Source organism: Camelus dromedarius, chromosome 15 (assembly GCF_036321535.1).
Source record: "Camelus dromedarius isolate mCamDro1 chromosome 15, mCamDro1.pat, whole genome shotgun sequence".
Lineage (NCBI taxonomy): Eukaryota > Metazoa > Chordata > Mammalia > Artiodactyla > Camelidae > Camelus > Camelus dromedarius.
The window spans coordinates 60641959-60663189 of NC_087450.1; the positions used below are offsets into that span (position 1 = coordinate 60641959).

The 21231-nt window shown below is 55.3% G+C and overlaps 1 long non-coding RNA gene across 3 annotated transcripts in view; it reads right to left on the reverse strand.

The window, feature by feature from the left end:
* The window catches only part of LOC135323091 (uncharacterized), a 33061-nt gene extending 14253 nt beyond the window's left edge, over positions 1-18808 (reverse strand). Inside the window, exons 1-2 of one of the 3 annotated variants that reach the window (XR_010384310.1) lie at positions 18577-18808; positions 1956-2096 (exon numbers count right to left, since the gene is read on the reverse strand). This is a non-coding gene — a long non-coding RNA (uncharacterized LOC135323091). Of the gene's footprint in view, positions 1-1955; positions 8586-18576 lie in introns of those variants that run through there. The other 2 variants (XR_010384308.1, XR_010384309.1) reach the window with 2 other exon arrangements.
* Between the last annotated feature and the right edge of the window lie 2423 nt (positions 18809-21231).

Here is a 21231-nt window from a genome sequence, read left to right on the forward strand (position 1 = left end):
TAGTGCAGACTATGTGAATCGAGGCCCCACACACCAGGCGTGCCTGGGGTCCAGAGCCGGCGCGAGGCACTGCTCTGCCTTCCCAGATGCAGAAAGTCAAGCGTCACTCATTTCTAGGCAGACACGGTCGCTCCGTCCCAGCTCCAGGCTTTGCAAAGCTGCTCCCCGATTCTCATCGCTCACAGCATCCGCACGCTCCCCGAGCATGTACGGGCAGCTGTCAGGCCTCAGGCCCTAAGATGTCCTTCTGGCCCCGACAGCTTCATGAGGTGCTTGGCTGTAATCCCTGCTTGTACCCTCTTTAAACTCCCCTTCTTCTCCGACATCTGCAAATATGCCTTTCCACGCTTCTTAGGCACACCTATGGCGTTTTCAAAATTATTCAGCTTTCCTTTGCATCTGGAGCGCAGATTGGTGGATGAGAGAGAGTGGGTTTTACACCGCCCCGTCCATCTTCATACAAATCCACCCCCGCTTTACAACAGGGGACCTGCACCCCAGAGAGAAAGGACACTGATGGCTGCAGGGCCAGCGAGAATCCAATTTAACCCCATTACTCCCTGACGCAAAGCAGAGCGGACCTGCGGTAGCCTCGAAGTACTGACCGAATGATGTGACTGGAGCACGGGAGTTGGCATCTGAAACTCGGGTTTGAGGCCCCGTTTGTCACTCACTGTACGACCTCGGGCCCTCATCTCCTGGGCTTCAGCCTTCTAAGCCGCCCCAGGGACCTCAGAACTTGTGCCGCCGGGAGGGGGGTTTGGCAGCGGCAGGAACGGGGCAGAGCGCCGGGCGCTAGAATTACACACAATAAAGGTTGGTCCGGCCCTGCCTTCGGGCACAAGGGCTGCAGTGGTTTGTTTTCGGGCCTGAAACTGAGCCGGCGGGGCCTTCAGGGCGGCTGTCCCTTCAGGAAGCAGAAGAGGGGGAGCGGGACTGGAGACTGGGTCAGACCACGCGGCCCCTCCACTCCCGACCGCACTGTGCTGGGGGCCTCCGTGCCCCCACCTGAAGGAGCAGGAGCCGCTCAAGCTTTGGAAAGTCCGCTTCACAAAGTCACATGGCTCAGAGCAAACGCACGTGTCTGGGAACAGGACGGACCGGCTCCCTCCGGCAGTCGCGGCAAAGATCAGGGGCTTCGGCAAAAGCGCTGACCTCCCCGCGCCGGACGCGACGTCACACCGGGTGCCTCAGCCCGGAGGACGCCGTGCGACCCGTGCACGGTTCCAGCCCCTAGACGGAGCAGCGTGGCAGCGTGAGCCCTCTTCCAGAACGGTGTCAAAGAGCAGGGGTTCCTTCTGAGCCAAACAGAGGGGCTGGGTGGCTCAGATCACCATCATTTTTCTGACTTTTTTTGGGTTGTTCTCATTTTGAATCTAAATGGGCTGAGGCCTCAACCTCCCCAGAGGCCAAAATAATACCTTCCCCCAAATGCACTCGGCAGGCATAACCTCAATGCCTGTAACACAGAAAACCTGCTCGCAGAAGGGAGGTGGTCGGGCCCCGCGACGGTTTCTTCCCTTCCGAGGCCACGCGGAGTCCTCGGGGGGCACATGAGGTAGTGATTAGAGCCAGGCCACCCCCTTGGTCACAGCGTCTCAGTTCCACCCCCCGGCGGAGCCGCTCAGACGGTCAGGTCTTTGCTTCCCTTGTACGTGACGTGAAGGTAATGAGAGTTACCCCATGTGTGCGCACGAGGTCACGTATGGGAAGGGCTTAAAAGAGCATTTGGCATCAGCAGATGCTCCAAAGATTGCACCTGGTAGTACTGCTGTGGTTATAAAATAGTTCAGTAGGAAGCCGTACCGTGGTGAGGACATCACAATGATGCAGATCAAAGGGTCGTCACAATTCACGGCACTTCCCAGCTGCCATCTGGAAAAGGAGAGAGGATGGAGCCTAACGCGACCCTGGGCTTTTCCTGAGACTCGGCGACACCGCTTTGATGCACTTACCTCCGGGACTCTTCAGCAGGATGCCCCTCTATGCTCAAGGAGAGGCCTCAGGTGATTTAGGTCCCAGCCCTGGACACCTGGTTACGGGGTCCGCAGATGTTTGCCAGACAAGGGCTGCCTCTGTGCTGGCCCCAGACGGCACTGTTATTGAAGTAGAGTTGATTTACAAGGTTGTGTTAGTTCCTGGTGTACAGCACAGTGATTCAGTTAGATATATATATTCCTTTCATTTTCTTTTTCATTATAGGTTGTTTGAAGCTATTGAATATAGTTCCCTGTGCAAGTAGGACCTTGTTTATCTATTCTGTATATAGTAGTTTGTATCTGCTAATCCCAAACTCCTAATTTATCCATCCCCAACCCTTTCCCCTTTGATAACTATAAATTTGTTTCCTATGCTTATGAATCCATTTCTTTTTTGTAAATAAATCCATTTGTGGTATATATACATGATGGAGTACTACTCAGCCATAAAAAGAATGAAATCATGCCATTTGCAGCAACATGGATGGACCTACAGATGATCATACTAAGTGAAGTAAGTCAGACAGAGAAAGACAAATATCATATCATATCACTTATATGTGGAATCTAAAAAAATGACACAAATAGATGGTATTTTTATGACCGACTCAGTCTCACTTATGAACTGGTCCACGTGCACCTGCAGCCTAGGTAGGAGGCAGAGGTCTCTGACAGCAGGCTGAGTCTCACAGCGAAACATCCAAATGTGGGGGCGTGGCCCTGACGGGCCCGCCTGCCAGTCGGGTGTCGGGTGAGTTACAGACGGAGCGAGGGTGGCTTAGGGAACCCCCGTAGCCCAGAGCCAGCAAGCCCTTCAGCTTCCCCAATACGGCTGCTTTTGCCCAGATATCTTTCGTCTGGACCTTGCTTCAAACTTCCTGAGCCAGAAACTCAGAGGTTAAAACTGACTGATGAATATTTGACACAAAGAAACCCGGCGGGGGCTCCAGGTGGAGAAGCAGGAACGCACACAAACCCCACCATTGTGTCCACGGGAAACCAAAGTCGGGTCCAGTAACTGGCCGGGCGCAGGCTCACGGGGGCAGAGGCAGACTGGAATCTGAGCGTTTCGACTCCTGGTCTTGAGTGGTTTCCATAACACAGGCTGACCCCAAACCCAGGAGCACAGGGCAAGTCTTCAGGTGGGAGCGGAGGGTGGAGAGACTGAGAGGCCCAGGGCGGGCTCTGCTTCTCAGTGGTGGGAGGGGAGGGGAGCGGCCGCGTGGAGGTGGCTGGGGGCAGGCAGGTTCCCTGGGGGTAGCCTCCCCCAGAGCTGAGGGCACGACCTGCCCCCTGGTTCACCGCTGCCTGGCAGCCTGGGGATATGGGCACAGAACTGGCCAACAGCCAGGCCATTTCCTGGCTCCCTATTCTCCTGGGCTCTTAAGGACAGAAAGGGACCTTCACATATTCGAATTCCCTCCTCCCAGGGTGAGGAGGAGGCTCAGAACAGGGAGGAAACCTGCCCAAGTTCACTCAGCCCGTGAGGCCCCACAAAACAGCCAGCACGTCCCCACCCGGCCCTGGCACATCTGCAGTCACCACGCACTGGTAAGGGACAATGACCCCGCCAGCCCCACGGGGTCCTCCCCAGGGCAGTGCCTCCTGCAGCAACCCAGGGCCCCCTCTGAGTGGGTAGCAGACTACTAGGCAACCCAGACACGCTGACTCAGATGAAGCCAGGGGGCCCGGCTCAGAAGGTGATGACCCTGCACCCCAAAGTCCTACAAACCCTGAGATAAGACCTCAAAACTCAGGGATAGAAAGTGTATCACATCAGAAAGGCCAATCTGAATGCAGCATCTGTTCTGTCCTGGAAGATTTATCCACGGGGCACTCACGTCACCAGCCAGCGTGCCCTGTGCTGGGAACAGCTCAGCAAGACAAAGAGGTCCCGCTTGGAGGAAGTGGGCTGGGACAGGGATGGAAGAGCCCAGACAGCCGGGCACGGATCTGGGATCCCTGTGCCCCAGACGGGGCACGTGCCAAGGTGCGAAGGGAGCAGGTGCTGGAGAAGGACACTCCACAGCGCCCAGAGCAGGGGCCGAGTCTCATCGCCATGGAGACAGCGTCCCGATACTTACAGGGAAGCTGGTGTCAGGACGTTTCTGAAATTCTTCTGTCCTGAAGGTGGACGCCTCACCAGACCCGATCCTGAGGCTGCGATGGTTAAACTCCTTCCTCACATAACCTCTAACAATGAAGCCTCAACAGATATCAAGTAAGGAAAAACTGGACCAGTGGTTGCCAGGGGCTGGGGGCTCAGAATAAACTGCCAGAGCCCAGGGGACTTTTAGGGCAGGGAAGCACTCTGTGATACTATAATGGTGGATTCATGTCACCGTGTTTGTCCAAACCCGTAGAATGAGCACCACCAAGAGTGAACCCTCAGGTTCACGTGGACTTTGGGTGATAATGACGTGTCAGTGTGGGTTCACCCGCTGTCACAAAGGTCCCACTCTGGTGGGGAGTCTGATAGCGGGGGGGGACCGTGCCCGTGTGAGGAGGGGAATCTCTGATCTCCCCCTGCTCTCAAATAATAGAGTCTTTGGAAAAAAATTAAAATTACTGGAGCATTTGTTTTGAAAAATGTTGTCTGTAAAACCTCTGATATTATGGAGATTTTGAGGCAGAAAGGGCCAGGATTGTTGAGAAGTCAGAGCAGAGGTTTGAGTCTTGAGCTGGTCCCTCAGCCCGACAAGCACGGGGAAGTACCTCCTCTCTCCCGGCCTCCAGCCAAGCCTAGCAGAGGCCAGGAGAGCAGATCACTCGGGCCTGCCGGTGGCGAGGTTGCAGTGTCCACGGAACATGTGCCCCGGGCAGCATCGGGGTAGGAGGCGCGGGGCAGACAGCGGGCACGTCTGTGCCTTTTGTGGCTGTGGCTGTCGGAGGCCAGGACCCCGCTCCCCAGCACCACGGGGCCTGCAGACAGGAAGTGCCCCTGTGCTCCAGGAGGGGTGTGTTTCTAGCTTCCTAGCAGCCATTCCACAACCATCCACAGAAACCCAGCAAGACAGGTTCCCTTGCTTTCATTTTTCAGATGAGAAAAGGAAGACTTCAAAAAGCTGAGAGACCTACCAGGCGAAACCCACCCAGACGCGGGAGAGGAGGGAGGGAGGCCGTGCTGGTTCGTCTGCCTCAGACCACACCGCCCGCCTGGCATCGTACGCACCCTCCGACAGGGCCCGGAGCACCAGGCTTTGCCCCAAGTTGCTGCCGCCCCTGCCCACTTGCATCCTCCGGGAAGAGAGGATCTCCAAGGAGCCAGTCTCCCGTCCCTGGGCTGTCCCTGGGGCCGGGCAGCAGTTGCCCCCCGAGGAGGGCAACGTGCCATCAGCAAGATAAACTCCCAGCTGGGCCTTTGGATCCACAGTTCACTCACTTATTCATTCAACAGTCGCTTTCTGCTTGCTAGATGCCACATACGTGCAGGCACTGGGGGTTTAGCAGCAGGTGAAACACAGGAGCGTGCCTGCCCTCGGGAGCACACAGCCTAAAAGGGGACACGGGCTATAGCCAAGTAAAGGGCAGAGAATACTGTGAGTCAGGCACGGGCTGTGGTCAAACGTTAAGGGCGGCCCGGGGTGGAGCGTGTGCGGAGGGAGACACGAGTTACTATTCTGAACACGGTGCCCAGGAGGCCAGTGTATATATACAGTGACACTGAGCAGAGGCTGAAAGGACAATGGAGGCAAGGAAGGGACGACGCAAGCATCCGGGGGACGAGCATTTCCCACAGAGGACATCACAGGTACAGGGCCTGAGCTGGGGCACCTGGTGCACACGGACGACCAGAGGTCAGCAGGAAACTGAGTTCTCTTAGAGAGGACGTGACCTGCCGGCTAGTTTATACTAAGGAGTAAACGTCTGACATCAGGGGATCTTTGATGTCATTGTTTTTAATGGCAGTAGGGCTGGGCGAGGAGAGGTTGCCCACCAGAGCCAGAGGGGGTAGAGAGTAAATGAGGGGAACTGATGCATGAATGGAAAAGTGTGTTTCTTTGAGCACAAGCATCTTGATTTCATCCAGTAATCTTGGCGACGCACAGAAACAAAGGGCACAAGCCCTCCCTGCAGGGTCTCTTTCCTCCGTGAAGAGGAAGCTGGCCAACCAACTACCATGCCATGAAATGGCCAGGGTCGGACCTGGAACCGGGCCGCACAGGGGCCGGAGGGTGCGGGGAGGCTGGGGGACCTGCCCCCGGAGCTCACACCCAGCTAAGGCGGGCAGACGGTCTTCCCTGCGCGCCCGACCGGAGGAGGGCCACCGGGGCTTCTCTCAAGGCTGGCAGCCCTGTGGGCACGGGGTGGGGGAGGCCCCTGGCCACGCGCACAGCTCTCCCGGGACGGCCTGCGGCTCCCCCGCCGCCTCCCCTCGCCTGGCTGGGAGATGCCGACGGGCCGCCTGTGCAAGGAGCAGCAGCCTTCAGTCAGGGCTGGTAGCTGCTCCCCTCGCCCCACCCTGGGGAGCAGGCTTTTCTTGCAAAAAGGGAAGGCACAGCCTCACGCTAATCCAGCCGTCGGCGGTGCTCCCCGAGGCTCTACCCGGGAACTGCTGGCACTGGCCCGGCCCCGCAGCCAGCACAGGGAGGGCACGGCCGGTCCGCTGGGTGGGCAGGTTCAGCGCCTTGCCCTGCCAGGGGGACGGACACAGCTTTCTCACAAAAGTGTCCTCTGGCAGCTGGAAGCAGGCTTTCGGAGAACTGGACCATTCAGGGCACAGTCCCTCAGTAACCCACTGTGCTGGGACAGCCAAATTCCCCAACAAGGACAAAAATGGGTCCTGGACTCCAGATGGAGGTCACTGCCAGGGCAAAGCTGCTGCCAAACCCCTGCCCGTCGGCCGGGGGGAGGGAAGCAGGGCAGGAACTGAGGGCCAGGTCGGCCTGTGGGACTCACCACGTGTGGCTCCCGCCACGGGCACAAGCGACAAGTGCAGAAGGAGCTTCACCCCGACTTCTGAGCTGACGTTCCGCGAGGCTGGGGTGGGGGAGCGGTCAGGGTCTGTCTGTAGCTCTGGGCCTGCCTGCACCCCTGCTGACCTGCTCCGTGACCAAAGGGACCCATGAGGTCTCGCGTGCCCACCGCGGAGGATGCGTCCAGGCGGGGGTGGCCCGCAGCGCCTCCTGCGGGAGCCGGGTCACGCTGACTGAGGTGCCCCTCACGGGGGGTGTCGGGGCGAAAGGATAGGTATCTCCACACAAAACCACACAGCCAATGCCAAGGGATACCCAGAGTCCGGGAGCCCAGGCGGGCGTCTCTTCTGTCCTCTGTTGGACGCCCAGCCTGTCACAGGTCTGCTGACCCTCTGAGCCCCACTCTGCCGGAGAGCCCGTACCACGCTTTCAGCCAGAAAGTTCACTGGGTGTTGGCTGGCGGCCGGAACGTGTGCGTGGCGTGGGTCAGACGCGATCAGCTCAGTGAACCAGGCCTGTGGTGGCCTTTGGTTTCCAGCTTTACACTCACTCATTTAACTACCAGCCACCGTCTTCACTAACAAGGCAAACGAGAAGTGAAACTTTGGGGAAAAAGTTAGTGTTTATCTCTGTGCATCTTACTCCTGTTTCGTTTTTTGTCTCTGGTTTTTGGGAACATTTTAAAACTCTGTACTTCTGTTAAGTACCCAGGCATCGCTTAGACTCTTAGAGACAATTTTCAAAAGTACAGATGCTAGGGGATCCAGCAGATGGGAAAAGCCACCTGCCCGCTCCCCATCGCGCCTCCACCGCTGCCCAAGATGACTCCATCCCTCCCGCGGTGTTTTAGGTCCAGGTGGCCTCACCCCTCACCCACAACGGCCGAGGAACCACCTGTTGAAGCAGCCTCGTTCCTTAGGTCAGGGCCAAGAGCTGCTCCTCCGTTGCAGCCTCTCCCGATTGGTTCCCCTGTGCAGAATGGGGCGTTCCTTCTCTGTGCTCCCGAAATACTGCTCCGATGTCTGTCCTCTACTCCCGGGTGCACATCCCGGGTCCCCCTTTGATGGTAAGTGCTTGTAGAGGGTCGCCATGCCTTGTTCCATGCCAAGTGCCCCAGCTTCTAGCAGAGTTCTGTGAGTGGCAAACGGGTGCAGGGGCCTTGCCTTCAAGAAGCTTTTGGTCTTCCGAGAGCCTAAGTCCAGGAGGTGAGCTCAGTTTGGGGGCGCGGGGCGGTTCTGAGGACCGCCACCAGGGGGAGCGCCAGCCCCGGTCCCTGCCCCGCTACCTAATTTCAGATGAGACTGGGGGCCTTGGCTGGACCAGGGTTTGAGCTGAAAGGCAGAGCAAGGATGTGACCTTTAGACCGGAATGAAAGCGGTCCTTCTCCAGGGTCGGGAACAACGACAGGAACTCTCTGGAGTCACAGGGCTCTCCGCCCCACACACGTGCACCTGGTCAGTCTCTTCCCCACGGCCTCTGCTTCCAAGAAAAGCAGCGCAGAGGAGAGGAGCTGTTCTGCCGGGACTGATGGGGGGCCCGGGCGCTGGGGGCGCGGGGCGCGGGGCGCGGGGGCCTACCAGACCCGCTCTGTCCGCGGGGCTGCGGCGCGCGTCCTGGGGCGGGCGGGCTTGGGCGGGGCTGGAAGCTGGCCTTCCAGCCCCGAGGACAGAGCCCCCCCCCCCCCCCGTGGGACACGGGCTCATGTCGGAGCCTGGGCTGAAACGAGGGCCCCCGATGGCTCTGTCCCTTGAGAAAGTCTCTCGTCTCTCTAAACGTCAGGTCCGTCAACTGTGAGTGGGGAAAGTGAAAGGCCATGCTACCTTCCCGGGTTCTTGGGACACTTAGAAATCCGTGTAAAAATGGCACTGGGACGCGCAGTAAGAACCAGCACCGCCGCCGCTGCTTCCGCTACCACCGCGCCCAGGGCGGGTCCTGCTGCCGCCGGACCCCGGCTTCCCCAGCCCCCCCCCCCTCTCTGAGCAGCTCCCCTCGTCCCCCGACACAGAGCGGGGAGAGAACGAAGACCAAGTCTCCCCGCTTCCCCTAAATCCTCCCCCCCTCCCCTCCCCCCGCCCCTCCCCACCCCCACCCTCAGGATGCCCAGGGCAGGATGGGGACGCCGGGTGACGGCGGCGGCGACAGCCGAGCGGACCAGCCCCGCGTCCTGACGACGACGAACGTGCTCACACCACGCGGGGACTTGGGTCAGCAGCGAACCTCGCAGCTGCCGGCCTTCCCACTGTGTCTCCCCAGCTCTGCTTTTATCTGCTGATGGTATCACGACCGTGGGGCCCACACGTGGACAGATACTGTTGGGTTTGTCTCACCGGAAATGGACTCAGAGATGACTGGGGAAACGAGGCCGGCTCAGCGTCCAGTCCTGGTCACGTTCCCGGAAGGGGCGGGGAGCCCAGCTCTCGGCCCCCGGCCTTTCCCGCCTGCAGGCCGTGCTCTCCCTGTTGGAGGAGCGGTGGGAATTCAGGCGAACGGAAGACGCTTAGAGAAGCCCGCCTCTTCCCTGTGTGTCCACGAGGCCTGAGGGATGAATTTCAGGCCAGGGGTGCCCACGCCCACCCATAAAAGAAATACCAGGGGACCCAGTGCCACCCCGTCCAAGGCCTCCGCGTGTCCCCGGACACACGCCTTTCCCGAGAGCGGCCAGCATGGCAGTCCCAGCCGTGTGTTTGAAGACATCCTCATGACAGGTTGGTCTTCCCTTCTCTCCCAGACCAGCAGCGATGCCCTGGGATTACTTCAGAAATAAATTGCCCGTTTGTTCATTGTAGACTCGGGGGCTCCTGGGGCAACACTCCACCGTTCCCAGGTAGACCTCACACCACAGGCCGGGTAAGACGTCCCCTCCCCTCCTGAAGGAGGAGGAGGGCCCTGAGGCAGCTGGTCCGTGTGAACGAGCCATGCACGCCGAGCGCCCCGGGGCCGGGAGTGGTCACATCTTGAGGAAAGCAGAAGCTCTGAGTCCTCGGAGCCTGGCTCCATCTACCACGTGCTGTCTGTGGTCCTGGGCACTTGCCCCCCGCCACGTGCCCCATGTTTCCCCGTCTGCACGTGGAGAGCCCTGAGTGTCCCTGTCCCAGACGAGCCTGCAGGTGCCGGTGAACGAGCCCAGCGCAGCGCACGTCCTCGGTGTCCAGAATGTGGCCCTTACGATGACTTCACATTGTCCTCAGACCGATGCCAGCCAGGAAGAGTCTCGCAGATTTTGCAGAAAGGAGGCCCAGAGAAACGAGGGCTCAGGCATCGCTGAAGAAGCACAGTCGTTCGGTGATGGGCGCCCGGCCTTTCACGGTTCCCGCTTGTCTCTTGGGAAAAAGCACGTTTCATATCTCAGAAAACAGCACCTTTAAAAAGGATGTTCTGCAGGAGACCTATGACAGGGGAAGCCTCACTTTTTAGCCACAATTTGTTTTCCAATATTATCATTTCATGATCATCTAATTAAGCAGACTGGTTCATTACAAGCCACACTAAGGTGCTAATTTGATCCCCACCAGTGACTTTTTTTCCCCAAGCTTGTTTACCTGGGAAGCCATGTGTAACTAAAGGAAATCCCCACAGGCGAGCAGGAGGGGATGGGGCGTGTCTTCTGCCTAATATTTCTCCAAACCGGAGTCCAGAATCTCCAGGCCCCAGAGGTTTAATTACCATGTGCAGCCTGCTGTTTTGGGGTGGGGGTGGGCGCTGGGGACCCTCCCGCCCTCTCTGAGGCAGGGGCCAGCGGTGGGGTCCACCGACGGCACAGGGACAAAGAGGGACCAATGCATCTGGCCGGGGGTCTGCATTCAATTTGGAACTTGAAATGGAACGTTCACCTTTTCCAGCAAATTCTGTGTGTTCGAAGGATCTAACGTTCCCTCCAGCCCTCCTGGCCAAGAAGGAAGAGGACTCACAGGGCTTGCTTTGTCACAGAGTGTGAGCGAGAAGCCCTTTGGAACCTAGCAATTGGTTTTTGTTTGATGACCAGCTCCTGCCACAAAAGGGGACCCACCCCGTCCCCAGCATTCAATTAACCCTATGTGAGACAGGCAGGGGATTAAGAAGGTTGGCTCAGGCCCCATTCAGAAGGTTCCGAGGGGGGCTTTGTCAGAGGATTCTTCCAAACAAAGGTTGCCAAACTAAGTAGCTTTTTTTTGTCGCTTAGCTCTGCCCTATTGTTACCACGAAAGCGACCTTTTCCACTTAATTGGGGCTTTAGAATTCCACCTCCATTGTGTGTGTCTGTAAGAAGCACGCTGCCGAGGGGCTGTGTGAGTTTATGAATATAAGCATTTCTGCATCGGGTGATTCTAAGGCCGTTTGTGTATTTGGGTCCCCTGACGTGGGTTACTGTAGAAAAAATCATCATCCTGAGACACTCAGGGCAACCATCGGTTGTTTCCGTATATCGAGTCCCTGTTACGCGTTAGGCATCGTAATCCACGCTTTGGGTGTTTTGTTTCTAGTGTCACAATTAACTGGGTTACAGGCCAGAACGGGATGGTTCCCGCAGAAGAGAAGCCGAGGCTGGCGGCGAGCACTCGGCCTCCCGACTTCGCTGGGCCCCGAGACATCATTTATCACACTTTCTATCTCTGCTTATTTATCAGGCCTCCTGCTTTAGATCTCCAGTGAGATGGGCAACCTGGGACAGACCAGGGGTTACGACAGGCGTCTGTTTGCACACACGGAGAAAACACAGACGGCCGCGGGGTCAGATGGGAAGCGCTGACGGGCGCACCGGCGCTGGTGCCGTGCAGCGGGGCGCGGTGAGGCCTGAGGAAAATCGGAGATGAAGCTCCCCTCAAAGACACTTCCACTCAAATTCTACTTTCTAATCACTAAGCCAACCCGAGGAAAGAGTTCTGGGTCTGGGCCTGGGGACGGGGCCCTCCAGGGGAGACCTCTGCACTCTGTGGATGGCACCCAGCAGGTGTCGCAAAGTGGGGACCCTCAGACCTCCTCCCACAGCTGGCATGGTGTGGCGCCCGGGGCTCTCAGGGTCAGAAGACTCCAAGTTCAGCTCCCACATCTGGCTCCCCGTGCAGCTCGGGACTGGGGGTCTCCAGTGGTTGGCTTCAGGCAGGGCGGGCGCTCCTGCAGCCCTGGACCTGGGCCGCCTCACCCCTTTGGGCCGGTGGCCTCACCTGTGGCTACCTGACTGCGTCACCTCTGTGCCAAAGGGACCAAGGTTCCTGGGGACCAATCTCCTATGTTCAGGTCCAGGGTGACAGGAGCCTTAGTCTCCCGTCACACGAATGGTGCGCACATGTAATTCCCAAACCGAGGGCACAAAGTCCTTAACTTAGTCAGTCAGGCACTGTGCCACTCAGGGACTCCCAAACATCAGTTTTGTAAATGTTATGCCAAAAACAACAACAAAAATACCATCTAGATACAGGGCACCAAAGAAGATCTGCTCACACTCCCCTGTTTGCACAGATGAGCACAGACATCTTGTACCTAAAACATCACACAAACAGGTGAGTAACTGATAAGCCTATTGAGAAACTGAAATAAGAAAACAAAAAAAGTGGCCTGTTTTTGCAGAACAAGTTCAACTATCCAGAAAGGTTCCATCAGGAAAGCCTGGGTGTCCGCTCTGTCAAGGGAATCAGGGCTTTGTCCAGGATGGGAGAGGGTGTCTGTGAACCCCCTGCCCCTTGCTGGGTTCCCTTTAGCGGCCTGGACAGGGTCATTAAGCCTGCGAGGCCCATGTGGGTCAATCAAGTATCTGAACAGTGAGATTGGATCTGGGCATCCTACACCACTGTGGGGAGTGGAGTATTTGTGCTGCCGCTGAAATACTTCAAACGGCTGGGAGTTAGACTGCGAGCAATCTCACCCACCAGTGAAACAGCCAAGGCCGCAGATAAACAGACAAAACCGCTTTGCATCAACTGAAGCAGAAGCTGCGAGGGCCCTGTTCCAGACACCGCGTACCGGGTCTCCCTAGACGGCTCCAGGCCCGCACTGCGATCCAGCGTGCCCCGTGTGCGCATGTCGTAACCAGCTTCATCGTGCACATCCCTAGTTCTCTCCAGATCAGAAGAAAAACGTCACACTGAGAAACCTTGCTATTATGATAAGGAAATGCACCAAGGGAGGAAGAAGCAAGAACTGACAGTTGACTGGGGAAAAAAACAAATGATGAAACGTTGAGAACTACCTGAAACGAACATGAAAATTCAAGAGACATGGTAGCTTAAGGCTACTTAAAGGAGCAGAAAACCCTCCTGCAGAGCCCTGAAGAGACCACTGCACTCCATCACAGTGTGTGGTGTTTGCTCTTCTTAAGGAGAAAGAAAATGATAGAATTAATTTTAAAGAATTTCTATATAAAATGGTCAAAATTAAAAAATAAATAAATAAACGCTCAGCTTTCTGGGGAACTCAATTCCCATCCTGATCTGTTATTTCCAACGGTCTTGGATGCCTGACACTTCTCTCGTTTGGCCATTAAATCTCCTTTTATTATAAAACTATAAAAACTGTGTAAGAGCAGGCGTAGATGGAGGCCGGCTTTCCACCTCTCACAGCCCTGGACCAGACCTCAGAGATGCAGCCTCTGAGGTCCCTTCCCAGTGTCCATCCTGTCCCAGTGATAAGAATGAACTCAGCTGGCATCCACTGTCAGCTTTTTGGCCCCTCTATTTGGGGAGGCTGCTGAAGAGGAGAGATGGCAGGCCTCCCATCTAAGACCGTTTAGAGCAGGAGGGCAGGGGATCCGAAATGACAACACAGGTGTCATTCTGCAGAGGAGGGCCGGTGGCCCCAGCTCTGCTGGCAGGGCACCCCCACCGCACATGGGTGCCACTGTGAGCTGCTCTCCACGGGGATGCCCTGCACCAGGGAGCCCAGGGCCCCCTCAGGCGCGAAGGGACAGAACTCCTCTGTACAAGACAACAGAGAGCGTGCGTGAGGAAGCACAGTGTGAAGACGGGCTGTCTGAGGGAGCGCTGGAGTACCTGCCTCTGAACTTCTCCCTCTTTCTCACCTTTCCTTCTGAACAAAGTAGAAACTGGGGGAAACAGACAAGGTGCCAAGCTTCCGTGTGCTAAAACCTCGGTGATGCCCCTCCGCTCCCACTCCCCCTGGACACACCGACATCCCCAGCCCGTCCCCATCCAGCCCTTCAGGAGTCCCCTGGACTCCAAAAGGCATCAGCCCCGCCACCTCTCGCCCAAGTCCAGGGCCCATCATTTCCTACCAGGTCCTCCTCAGTAACCTTCTAAGCCATATCCCCACCGCCATCCCTGCCCCCCAAATCCATCCTTCCCCACAAGCCAGTGGGATTTCTCAAAACACCAATCAGTGTCACAATCCAGTTGTCACAATCCAGTTATAAAGCTTCCCAGCATCACCCTGTACACTCTTCACAAACACAGATTCTAGACTGACCTTGCCTCTCCCTGACCTCCGCCTGGACCACAGCCCCCCCCTTCCCTCGCCTCGGCCATGCTGGCTGGCCTCTCTTGCTCCTCACATGAGCCCTGAACAGTCTACCCCAGGACCTTTGCACTCACTCTCCCCTTGGCATGGGTCCCTCCTGCTCCTGATGCTTCACCTTGTTCCCAGCTCAAACAGGTGCTTACATCCCAAGTTGCCTATCTTGACAACTTAAGTCCAAAATCAGTGTGCCCCAGGCCTCATCAGAGATTTCTGTTTAAATTCCCTGCTTCGTATTCCTCGCTATCTGATAGTGTTCCCTTCCCTTTGTTTCTTTGTCTAACCTTCTGTCCAGCCTCCCCTGCAGAGCATCTGATCTCCCCGAGGGCACAGCCACTCTCCTCTCACAGCTTGTCCTCAGCAGATGCACAATAAATGTCTGCTAAATGAATGAACACAGGGAGGCAGAACACAAACACACTACTATATATAGAAGATATAACAACAAGGACCTACTGCATAGCACCGGGAGCCATAGTCAGTGTCTTACAACAGGAATCTAAAAATATATGTATGTGTATGTATATGAATAACTGAGCTGTTCTGCTGTACACCTGAAACTAGCATTGTAACTCAACCACGCTTTAATAAAAAATAAAATAAAAAAAGGCATAAAAGGCATCTTAGAAAATAAATGGGGAGGCAGAAGCACCACCTGGAACTTTCACCCCCACACACCATCCTATAAAGAAAAATATGTGTTTTCAAAATATTCTCCACCCTCACAGAGTTTAGAAGACTTCATTCTGCTGCCCCTTTAGAAATGACCTTCTACCTGCCGTGCAGGTCAGGGCCCCGTAGGACTCTCTCTTTAGCACTTCAGGCAGTGCCTACAATAGACGGAAATCCTGCTTAGCTAAGATGTGCCTCTCTTTAAACAGTACCCATCAGTTCTTGCCATCAAAAAAGAGAAAAATGGAACACTTCAGCATCCCTGGTAGATAATTGAGGATACAGACATTAGGTAAGTGAGAGGGGAGAGAACCAGGATTGAAGCACCTGGAATCTCATCTTTGTCCTGCTGTCAATCCTGGAAAATTACTTCCCTTCTCTGGCCCTTAGCTTCCTCACCTCCAGAAAGAAGGGCCTGATTCTCGGACAAGGCAGAAAGAATTGAGATGAGCCTGTGTGCTCATTTCTGGGAAGGCCATGCTGTCGTCAAAGTATATTTTAAAGAAAATATAAATGATAAAAGAAAATGATTACTGTACAAGTCAGGACTCCAAAATATAAATGTTTCAAATTAGGTAGAAAACTTTTCAATTGTTTGGGGAAAATACTGAATAATGAGAGGTGTTATCTATACGCTGGAGGACCATGCATGGTTCTTATTTTCATCATTCCTCTTTCTTTATTCTCTAAGTTGTAATCAATACGTGTATAATATTTCCACATCTCCTTCCCCCCCCAAAACTAATAAACCTAAAATGATGGAAGCTAACCAGGTAATCGCTAAGCTCCCTGCTTGTCCGGGCGGCCTGTGCCTGCCAGCTCGGAGCCCATGTGGCTGTGGATGGCTCTGCCACTGCTTCTTGGGGTTGGGGTTGGGGAGGAATCCAGACCCAGGAGTGGCCCTTGAAAACACTGCATTCCCTTGACCCCAGGGCTGCATTTAGGAATGGGAGTGGGACCCAAACGAGACCAAAAAAGGATGCTAGGATTTTGCTTGAATGCTGGGGAAAGAGGTTTTCTGTTATCGCTGAGCTTACTAATTAGAACTGTCATCCCCGCTCACCCCACAGGGAGTGTTGGCTTGTGAATCAAATCAACTAAAAAAAAGAAAAGAAAAGAAAAAAAAGCAGACCTGAGAGACAGAAAAAAAAATAAACAAACAAACATAAATACCCAGAGGTGTCTGTGGACCTCACTGAGCCCCTGGATCCCGCTGGGAACGGAAGCAAAATCATACCATGATTCTCCCGGTTCCCTCACCCAATAAATGTCCTTTCTCATCTAAACCAGTCTGAGACGTGCACGCGGACTCTGACTGCTAGGCCCTGCTTGTCACTCACGCGCTCTAACTTGCCCTTCCCACGCAGCCCTGTGCAGAGTGCGGCAGGGTGGCACCAGGGTGGCACCAGGGGCCAGGGCGCCCACTCGTGTTTCTTCTCCTGGGCACCCAGGTCCCGCAGGGGTAGCCTCCTCATGTTCCACACCCGCCGGCCTTGGATTTTGATCCTGGGACAAAGCTGGAGCCTTACGGGCTCCTCTGTGCAGATTTTCCGCGGGGCGATCACAGGGCCCCCTCACGTGAGAGTGAAGCGCTGCAGGAACGCACATCGGAAAACAGGCAGCTGCTCCCCCCAGGTGCTGGGCCACCGCTGCCTGCCCTGCTGTTGTGTCTTGGCTTCAGCCTTTAGCTCAGTGCTTTGGTCCCCACTCCCGTCTAGTGCAGAGCCAGGCTGGCAGTCCTGGAGCCTGGAGGGAGGCTCTCGGTGCCTTCGACCTGACGAACCTCCCCTCCTGTGCTGAGCTCTGGGCACCTGTCACACTCAGCCTCCTGAGTGTGGGACCTGCACCCCAAGTCCTGGTGTCTGGATGCTACATTTCAGCTTTGGTTCCCTGATTTTTCAGTTGGTTTCCACTCCTGGAGGACCACAGAACTCTTGGGGGCCCCCGCAGCCTTCCCCAGAGGTGCACACTCTCTCTTTCTACCTGCACTTGGGTGAGGTTCTCCCTGCTGAGGGCCAGACTCTGGGTGTGGCAGCATCTGAGGCACAGCCCCTGGCCTCCAGGGCATGGATGGGTGGGGGATGCAAGTAATTACCATGCAATTCTGTAGTAGAAATAAGACAGGGCGCTTTAGGGCAAGAAGGGAATTGCCAAGATCAGCCCCAGAAAGCTTTTTGCAGGAAACTGCAGCTAAGCTCGGTCTTAATGCATATAGGCAGCTGGAGGGGGTGCTCTAGGCTGAGGGTCCAGCCGCTGATGACAACACCAGAGAGCCAGCAGGAAACACGAGCACTGAGCAGGTACTGCAGGAGGCGGACAACAGAGTCTGGAGCCGAGCCCTGAAGGCACAGGGGAGCAGGGGCGGACAGGACGGAGGCTGGGGCCAGCCTGCTGGGTCGTCGGAGGGAGCCCGAACACAGCCCCAAGGGAGCAAGGAGACATCACAGTGACTCAGTCAGGAAAGCAGCCGTCCTGTGTGCCTTTTCAAGAGTTCAGTTAGAGGCGCCATTTGGATGAATTTGCTGGTGATTAAAACCAGAACATTTGCTGGATTCTGAGCCCTGTTTGCCACGGGGCTTCCTAAGGAAAGAGCCCACCCAGGGGATCGGACATCTTGGAGGCTGACCCCAGTGTGGGTCGGGCTCAAGGTCACCATACCCCTGGGCCACTGGGACTGGGTTTCCTCCAGACAGTTCCCCAAATGCCCTCATCCCAGAGCTCCAGACTTTCCACCATTTGCTCTCCATCCCAACGACTTCTCACTGGGGTCTCATGTCACCAGCGCCCGGGCCACATGGGCCACGGCACCCACTCCGTTCCTGCATCAACCTCACGGCTGCTCAGAGCTCAGCTCACGCACTCATCACAGCACACCATTGTCCTCTTGTCACTTTGCAAATGGTCCGAAAGGCTAACTGACGTCCGCAAGATGCCCACGGCCTTTCCGTGTTTACACCCGTATTCTGTGTTATGTCCTCTGCTCACTGCGAGTGGATGGGTAATTTTAAGGCGTGCTGGTCACCAGATCCTGTGTCAGCGGCTCAGCACGCAACGGTAAACAGGACTCGATTATGACCCCAACCAGCTCAAACCTGTCGCAGCAAATATTTAATCATCTTTTTCCATGAAGAACTGACATGCCAAGAGGTTTTACGATTTTTTTTTCTAAGACTTCACAGCTTCCTGGTTAGAACTCAGCACCCCAGACCCCCTGGCATATTCCGTCGCCACCATCCCGGTATTCATCCGGGGGCAGTGTGAGCAGTCACCTCTGGGGACATGCTGATCTGACTCTGGTCTGCTGGGGGCACATCTGGGAGCCTGAGCTGGAATTCCCCCACAGCCAGAGTCTAGAGGAAACCGGCTCCCCGGTTTTAGAGGGGCTTTCTGACCCAAGCACACCAGCAGCCTAGTTCAGCCTTTTTAAAAAGGAATTAGAGAAGAGGCGAAAGGCGTTTGCAATCAATCTGCCTGATAGCAGTGTCTAGTCCCAGCAGACCGACTCGCGCGCCTACGCGGCAGAGGCAGGACCACGCAGAGCAGCTAATCCTGCAGCCTCGTCTCACCTGAGCAGGGCGCAGCCTGGGCTCCCTTTGTCCCAGCATCGGGGCTTCCGGCTGGGAGAGTTCCACGTTCCATCGTGGCTGGTCTGGGAATCACCAATGCAGCTCCCAGTCTCCTTTTGCAAGGCAGTCGTCAAAGCATCCTCCAGGCTGCAGAATGAAACGTGCATTTGGAAGCCCTCTCCAGGGCTGCCTGGGGTGCCTGGCACCGCCTGGCACGACCAGCCACGTCCGAGCTCCAGCCAGACTGCTGACCTGGCACTGGCGCTGTGTGATATAACTCGCTCGCGCAGGGAGGCATTAACCGTCTCGTCCCCAAGCTCACAGCCCTCAAGTCTCTGAAGGATGCACACGCCTGCGATACCACCGTTCTGACGCCCCGAGCTTCCCTCTGCCGGGGCTCCAGACATTCAGGGGTTCACAACCCACCCCCTGAGAAAGATGCCAGCCCAAAATTCTTCATTTTCAGCAAAGAAATGATTAATCCCAAGGCTTCTGTTAAAGTCCTTCTCTTTTATTAGTTAAGCCAATTAGAATATGTGTTCAGCGTTTAGATACTGGTAAAGAAGCAAGTGTTTTCCTGGGAATGCCTATCAGTCGAAGCCATTTTATTCTTAAAAGAAATCCAGCAACCACTCCTTCCTTCCTTCCTGTAAAATGCCCTGTTCGCATTCGCTTTATATGCATTTAAACTCCATGCGGAAAGGATAAGGTTGACTGGAAGACACGGATATTTTAACAATGTAACCAGGTGGGAAATTAATAATGCACATTAGAATGGGGATTGTGTTGTTGGCGGAACGTGGGAGACACAGAAGAAGGCATAGGATGGGGACCACTGTGCAGACTTATGCAGGTGACTTGGCCCTTAGGTTCCACTCTGCTCCCAGGCTTCCAAGAATTTAGGCTAGTTTGTACCAAAGTATCCTCACGGTCACCCTTTTAATAGCTTTCTTTTCTTGAGCCAAGAAAAGGTACCTACTCACAGCTTCCAGAGGCAGCGTGGCCATCAGCTGGGTAGGCGCTGGCACCACCGAAGACTCACAGATTTCCACCCATCACCTTGCCCCCTCCTGAGCTCTGTAGCTCAAACAGGTCCCGGAAGAGACGGAAGCCTTGGCACCCTCATCTCCAAGACGGAAAAGCCATCATCCGCCACCTGGGCTGACACAGTGGCTGCCGGGATCAAAGGAGCTGAGATGTCACAGCCACCTAGCGCCGTGCCGGGTCTGGGGGTGGCGCTCAGTGAGCTGTCTTTGTTGCTCTGGTCTACGGCCCCGGCTCGCCCACGGCTGTCTTATGAACGCTCCCTCTTGCTGTGGTGTGTACACTTGAAGTCACAGTCTTGTTGAGACGAGACCCCACGGATGCTTCAAGATAAAGCCGCCTCCCTGTGCTCCCTGGGCAGGGTCTTATTTTAGCAAAACAGGCAAACAAACAAGTAAACAAAGCCTTGAGCATTTACCATGTGCTGAGGATTCTGTAAGGTTCCTTTTCTATGTTATCCACTGCGTCTCAGGGCACTAGGGAAACTGTTTCCTTTCAATACTCATTTAAAATAGTCCCAATCATGATACATGACGTAGAAAAATCATGTAATCTGCCCAAAGTGATAGATCTAATTAGTTTTAAATCAGGATAGGAACCCAGGAGGTCTGACTGAGATGCTCCCTAAACTCACTCACCACGTGAGTTACCAGAGGAGGAGGAGAAGCTCAGCCAGGAAGCAGGAACGGAGATAAGGCTGTGCACAGGGGAGAGGGAGAGACTGGCTGTCTTCTCTTCAGGCTTTCTTTTTCCATGGATAACAGTGAGTTCCAACTTTTTACTGCTGCATGGCCTTATAGAAAACTACACACATATACATATGTGTAAGCAGACACCACACTGAACAATAATCACTGTACATAGTAACAGCAGAGCAGTAAGAGCCACGGCCCTGAATCCAGCAGGACAGTCTTCAGCCTCCAGCCCTTTGGGGGGCACTTCCTTGCTTTGTTGGTGAAGCCAACACTCCACCAGCTGCAGAGGAGGAATGTGAACAGGGCCCAGCTGCCAGAGCACAGGGCAGGGCGAAGAAGGATGGATTTAGAGCGGAGAGGCAACCCCGTGATCACCAGCTCGCGACCCGGAGGAAGACGTCAGGGGAGGAGAAAGGCAGAGACAGGAAGTCATGACCACTGCCAACCTCAGAAGCTCTGTGTTTTAGCAAAAAGAAAGGAAAGAAGGGAGGTAGGGAGGGACAGGGTAGGAAGGAAGGAAGGTAGGGAGGAAGGGAGGAAGAAGACACCGTCCTTTCACTATCTTGTCAATCATTAAATCAAAAATTTGCACTATCAAGTCCATTATGCCGGTCGCAGCACTGAAGACCTTTTATAGATATTGGAAGATGACTTAATGGCCAACTTGAGTGTTTATTTTCCAGTAAAAGGGACCTCAACTTCCTTCCAGTTAGTTCCTACTCGTTCTGGATGTTTTGACGTGTGTGCCTCCAGGCTCAGTGCTTCCATGTGACTCTGCACAAGCTGTTCCGCTGCCAGTGTAACTGTTTCAATGAGTCCAGGTCAGCTGACAGCACCCACCCCATCCCACGTGCTCTGTTGTTGTGGGGAAGCCACCCTGAGATTAGCACTCATTTCCACGTCTAGTTTTCCGTGG